The 6980-nt window shown below is 39.5% G+C and overlaps 1 long non-coding RNA gene across 1 annotated transcript in view; it reads right to left on the bottom strand.

The window, feature by feature from the left end:
• Positions 1-6360, bottom strand: part of LOC143019738 (uncharacterized) — a 503483-nt gene extending 497123 nt beyond the window's left edge. Inside the window, exon 1 of the long non-coding RNA XR_012965859.1 lies at positions 6267-6360. This is a non-coding gene — a long non-coding RNA (uncharacterized LOC143019738). The remainder of the gene's footprint in view (positions 1-6266) is intronic.
• Positions 6361-6980: the final 620 nt, after the last annotated feature.

Here is a 6980-nt window from a genome sequence, read left to right as displayed (position 1 = left end):
CAAGTAAAACAGTAAAGAATACCTGTTCTGACTCTAGCTACTGCCAGCCTATTTTATGCAGCTGTGAATGACCACCTCAGTAGCCAAGTAATTAGATCAGCAGTTCTCAACCTGGGGACCACGAGGGCCCCCCCAAGGAAGCCATTCTAGCAAGGTCACGCCTTCAAGAAATCGTTTTCTATGGATATACGTGTACCATAATTGATTCCCTGTATCAAATAATTGTTACCCATTGAAACTAGTAATGTAAATATATCTCGATTAACAGTTTTATGTCTCTTATAGCAATATGTAAATATGTACGAGTGTTTGTACTAATATTCTATATAGTAACAATTGTAGTTTGTAAACCGATTTGTGCATAGTACTCCTAAATATGAAATATGACCCTCTTATGTACAACCGTCAAGACAGCGGCCTTGTTCGCCTGTACTCACATTTTAATTGAAATAAACAAATCCAAAGAGAATTGAAATTTCTATCTTTCTCCCACGAAAGAGTTACTTCACTAATTTGGTGACAACATACCACTACACCATGACAAGAATTTAGGGGGGCCATGGGCTGCTCTTACAAATTACACATTTCAATATGAACCTTAAAAAGTCTTGGCAGAAGAAATACAAGATAATTATGATTGTCATTTTTTAAATAAAGCAGTGTTCCTCTTCATGAAAATCCGATTTCATTTATTTGTTTATCTATATCTATTGCTATTTTTACCCTTTTTGGTGAGGTGGGATTTGGGAGAAAAGTGAAGGAGACCCACACGAATGTAGAGACTTCATGAAGGGGAAGAATGGAATGAAAAATGTCGAGAATCATTGAATCAGACCATCTCGATTAAACTTTTCCACATAGAATTCCGCTTCTAAGATACTATACAATATCCTCCACCAAGTTATCTTATTCAGCTAAGCGTGATCCCTTCCCTACAGATAAGGACTATCTGTATACAACGGCCTCTGACCGCGAAGAAGGCGTATTGAGTAGACAGCCGTGGAATCGTGGGATCATCTGGGCTTTCACAGGATCAATATGTGCGGAGAGGGAGAATAGGTCTGTAGGAAATTGAGGGGAGAGTGCTGTATGACAGCGCCCACTGCTGGTCAACGGTTCTGTCGACTTCTTAAACGAATTTGTCACGGCTCGGGAGGCACCGGAAGTAAGGAGATTTTCTTTCTTTTTTCGGACAAATCTTACCAACAAAGTGAACAGGGGAGCTGGGGTTTTAGTAGTAGTGATAGACAATATTTAGCAATACTCTAAGAGGTAGAGTGTAATGAAAAGGTGGGGTGTAACAGAAAGTAGAAAAGACCATGAATTCTAATTAAGGCAAAAGTATGTTATGGTGTTTATGCTTGTGGGCGTGGTGTTCGTGTTGTGCATGTGAGTGTAGCAGTGGGTTGATTCCTATCCCCACATTATATATATATATATATATATATATGTATATATATATATATATATATATATATATAAATATATATACATATATATATATACATATTATATATATATACATATATATATACATATATATATATATACATATACATATATATATATGCATATATATATATATATACATATATATATGCATATATATATATATATATATGTATATATATATATATATGTATATATATGTATATATACATATATGAGGGGGCGTCCTAGGATGAGATGGATGGATGGGGTAAAAGGGGCATTACGAAAGAGGAATGTCTGTTGAGGAAGGACGGGAGAGGACAGAAGATAGGGGTGAATGGAGAAGGGTTGTGTATGGATGATGCTGTGATGCATGAGGGGGAGTGGGTGGGGGATGGGGGGTGAGGAAGTATGTATGAGAAATAATTTGACGCAGCCCGAAGAGATTTCTCCCCGTCTTCTCCTTTTCTGCATGAGGGGACGGAGAGGGGGGGTCGCCGAATTAATGAAGCGGCCTTGCTGTGGATGTGTTGTGTCTTGCGACATTGCTTCTGACCCAGGGCAGTGGACAGGATGCAGGGATGACCCGTCATCCAGGAGGTGCCAAGATGAGAGGGAGGGAGGGGGGTGGAGGGGAGTGGAATATGTAGGGGATGGAATGGGTGGGAGTGGTTTCTATGCCTTTTTCTTTTTGGCTACCCCCGTGTAAGGGAAAAAAAGCCTTTGTATATATATATATATATATATATATTATATATATATAATATATATATATATACACATTTTTGTAGGATACGGCAGTATTACAATTAGAATCGTTATCTATTATGTTTTCTATTTCTGTTCTCACTATGAAACGCTGCTCAGGTGACAGCATGTGCAGTTGGGAGAAATTCACGTTTCCACTTAATTTTGTAATGACCTCGTAAACGTTGCTCTTGTTAAGGGCTTTAATTTACCAGCGCTTTAAACCATATGAACAATCTTGTGCCACTGTTGTGAGTTATCTGACCGGATATTACGTATGTTGGTTCACTTAGTAAAGGGTATTTGTATTTTGAAGGAGTTTGTTGTGAGTTTATAGGGGTAATGACGTCTTCCTAACCAAGGTTTTGTGTAAAGTCGATCTTGTTTGTGGTGGTATATGACATTAAGTATTCATTACCGTGTGTTGTATAGATTAGGCAGTCTTGAAGCATGTGTGGTATTGTGAGGGGGATTTTAGATTTGCAAGTAGGGGAGGGGTATTTGCTGTCACGAGGTGGTCATGTGTGAGGCAAAAATGTCCTGCTCTCTCTTTTATCCACAGGGCACATGTAGAAAAATAAATGAATAAATAAATTTAAAAAATCAGAAGCGCAACACTTAAACAAGTGCGAATTAAATTTTCTATCACGTTAGTAAGATTAACTCTACAGGGCGGACCGAATGCCTTGTTACTCCTACCAATAGAGGTACAAGTATTACAGTAATACAAAATACATGCCCTGGGTTCAGTTTACTGTAAGAACAACAGAACAAAATAAGAACACTGGAACATAATGTTGTTCCTATCGCAGTATTGTCGTCTTCGGAGGAGCTGATTGGCCGAATCTTTCAGTGACGTCATGTCACAGAGCCCCCGTTATGCCCTTCTTGCTTGAATGCACACGCTCATGTGCCCATACACTTACAGGCAGCCTGAATCCAGGACATGTATTTTGTATTACTGTAATACTCGTACCTCTATTGGTAGGGGTAACAAGACATTAGAACCATCCTGTAGATCCCACTATTGGAGAAGAGAATGTTGTACGCGAAGTTATGTATATTATGGTCACTGTCTGTGATCTCCTTCAGCGTGGTTATACATAGTACACCAGCATAGTACACAGTACATAGTACACCATACATAGTACACAGCGTGGTTATACATAGTACACCAGCATAGTACACAGTACATAGTACACCATACATAGTACACAGCGTGGTTATACATAGTACACCAACCCATAAGTATAACTACGATGAAGAGGATCATATACACTGATCGTAATATATGTATTCCCGTACAACTTTATTTTTTCCGATAGTGGAGTCTACCTATAAACAAATGCTGTGCTTCACAGAGCGGAATAGGTGAAATTCCTGTTAATAAAACACATACGAAGGGTGTCGTTCCATCTGTTCTTCCCTCCTGTCTTTCCTTTCAGCATTCTATTTCACTTGAATCTATTTCTTTAACTTAACCCTTTAACCTCAGATGACATGATGAAAAAAGGACATACTTTGAAATCTAAAAATCTAGTATCTAATTGTTTATAGCAAGGGCTAGCATGAAGAATATGAAAGCATTTCAGTGTCTCTCATGACTACAGAGGAAAAAACTACACATAGGTATAGGTGTTTTATAAAGTACATTACCATATCCGGTTTTTCGCATCTACAGAACAAGCGGCTGGCATGAATGAGTTCAATGGGTAAGCATTAAAAAAGCACTTCGGCTTTAAGATGGAGCCAGGTAGTTCCGAAATGTCGGCAACCATTGGAACCCTTACTAAATCATTGAGCAAGACAAGAAAAGTGTGAGCTGTTTAGACAAATTGCATAATGTAATTAAAAGCGAAACGCGTGTGCATATATATATACGTGTGTGTGTGTGTGTGTGTGTGTGTGTGTGTGTGTGTGTGTGTGTGTGTGTGTGTGTGTGTGTGTGTGCGCGCGCGCGCGCGCGCGATTTATTTGCCCTACATCTATTACTGATGATTGGTTGACAAAACCATGTCCGAATGATATCACAATATTACAAATATATTCAAAACTGTAATCCTATAATGTTATTCATACATATTTGGGTTGTCCAATCAGCGGGGGAGGGTGAACAAATGCATTTTTCATTTCGTTATTTGTATTTCTACTTCCGTCTTTTGGATCTTGCGTTTAACGATTTTTATTATATACTTATTGCCCTGTGTACTTTGGGGACCCTACGTACAACTTCCAACTCTCCTTACAACTCTCCTTAAAGCTACAACGTCGATTCATTTGATTCCTTCCAAGGGAGATTAATTTTCGTCCATCTTGCCCGTTACACAACAGTGTATGTGCGCGCGCGCACGTGTGTGTGTGTGTGATTCACCTTGATCTTTGGATCACGGGTTGGACTCGTGATCGACAGCTATTTCCCTTCCGGAAGAGAGCTCAGAGCTCGTATGACCGATCTAAGGGTAATGCTATGACCTTACACGCACACACACACACCCAACTCCCCGCCCACGAGAGTTGGAGTAACGACTCGAAACGCAGCGATACTGAAATAATTTCAGCCCTGGGCAGGATTCGAACCAGGTACCGCCGGTACCGCCGTACTAACAGTCTGGGACTCTGCCAACCGCGCCACCGAGTCGTAGGTCGTGTGTGTGTGTGTGTGTGTGTGTGTGTGTGTGTGTGTGTGTGTGTGTGTGTGTGTGTGTGTGTGTGTGTGTGTGTGTTTACCTGGTTGTATTTACCTAGTTGTATCTTACGGGAAGGGGAGCTACGCTCGTGGTGTCCAGTCTCTGTATCTTGCCATATCTAATTTCCTCTTAAATTCTTTTATTCTTTTTGCACACACTATTGTTTCGTCTAGTAAGTTCCATACATCCACCACTCTGTAGGGAAAGTAGTTTTTTCACGCGTCTTATAAATGTCCTTTTCGAGTTTCTTTCCATGTCCTATTGTGTTTCTTTTATCCCGATTTTAAGTCTTTGATCACGCGTTGGAATTGTGGTCTACACTACAAACATATTCGTATAGCCTGAACTTGTTACCATAAACTAATACTGGCCATTGCTTGTAACTACCCCCCAACACGACATCCTGCCTATTACTGCTCTTTTGTACATCCACCTTTTAGTAAACCTATTCTTTCGAGGCAGATTCCTTTCAAATATCTACGTTCCAGTTTTCAAAATTGACAGATATGCGAGACTTCGCTGAAGTCCTCTTCAGATCATGGTACCGACAATCCACCCAGCCCTCTTACAGTACATCTATCATTATCGAATAAAAAAAATATATATATATTTATATATATATATATATATATATATATATATATATATATATATATATATATATATATATATATATATATATATTTATATATATATATATATACTAATTCCTTGGGGGTTGTAAGGGTGAGCAACCCCAGAATACTAATGTAGAGATAAGTTACTAACTATATTAGTTTGTAAAGTGTAATGAACTCAGAAACGAGCTTGTAAATATAAATCGCCCCTACAGTAACGATTATTTAATTAAGGTTAGATTTGGTTAAGCCAAGCTTATTAAGATCAACCACACCAAATATAAGTAAAGATAACCTCTAAATACTCTGATACTAGATCTTCACATCGTCCAATTTCTTCAAGGCATTTTCACCCACCCAAATTTTATCATTCTCGTATATATTTTCATTGTCGTGCTGGTCAAAGACTTCGAACATTAATTCAGTGATATCTCTTTGCTTCCTGCTTTATGAGCTGGTGCCCCATTTGCCTTTTTCCAGTCCTACTGCGCTATTCCTTCTTCAATCAAGGTCGTGAACCTAGATTGAAATTGCAGAATCAAGGAAACACGGATATCTAACATGAAATTTAGTGTCCAATAACATAACCTAAAGTAATCATTTAATAGAAAAAAATAGATCTTTCAAATAAAAAAAATGTTTGTGATACTAACATATTGTAAATGTATGTGTGTGTGTTGTAAGCGTGTACGTGCGTATGCGCACGATTGTGTGCAATGTCAAAATAGAACGTACAGAGTATAAGGCCATAATCGATCTTAGAAACAAAATTCACTAATCTTACTTGATTTCCTCGGAGAAGAAGCTGCATATTCGATGGGTTCTCGTAATGTCATTATATATTAGTACACTGTCACTGAATTTCACTAAAATTTCCTCGAAATGGAAATTACGAGAAAAAAAAACGCGCACTGCTCAACACGTTCACTTTCAAGATCAACTTCGCAGGTAATGGCAACAGATAACGGTTTAACGGTCATTATTCAAATATTTACAATAATACATACATACATACATATACCAAGGCTTTTTCCCCCTTCCAAGGGAGGTAGCCACAAAAGGAAAGGCATAAAAAACACTCCCACCCATTTCATCCCTAAATACACTCCACACCCCTCCCACCCTTCCTCTCATCTGAGCACCTCCTGGATGACGGGTCATCCCTGAACCCTGCCCACCGCCCTGGGTCAGAAGCAGTGTCGCAAGACACAGTACATCCACAGCAAGGCCGCTTCATTTAATCGGCGACCCCCCCTCTCCGTCCCCCTTTGCATATAAGGAGAGGACGGGGAGAAATCCCTTCGGGCTGCGTCAAAATTTACTCACACATACTACTCCTCATGTCGTCACAACATCATCCATATACAACCATTCTCCACTCACCTCTGTCTTCCGTCCTCTCCCTTCCTTCCTCAACAGACATTCCCCTCTTCCCCAAAGCCCCCTTCACCCCATCCATCCACCTCATCCTAGGACGTCCCCTCATGTTCACTCCCTC

Source organism: Oratosquilla oratoria, chromosome 38, assembly GCF_046742065.1.
Source record: "Oratosquilla oratoria isolate Oo_2021 chromosome 38, ASM4674206v1, whole genome shotgun sequence".
In the NCBI taxonomy this organism is placed as follows: Eukaryota; Metazoa; Arthropoda; class Malacostraca; order Stomatopoda; family Squillidae; genus Oratosquilla; species Oratosquilla oratoria.
Note: the sequence above shows the minus strand (reverse complement) of the source record. Positions and strands in the feature narration are given on the sequence as shown.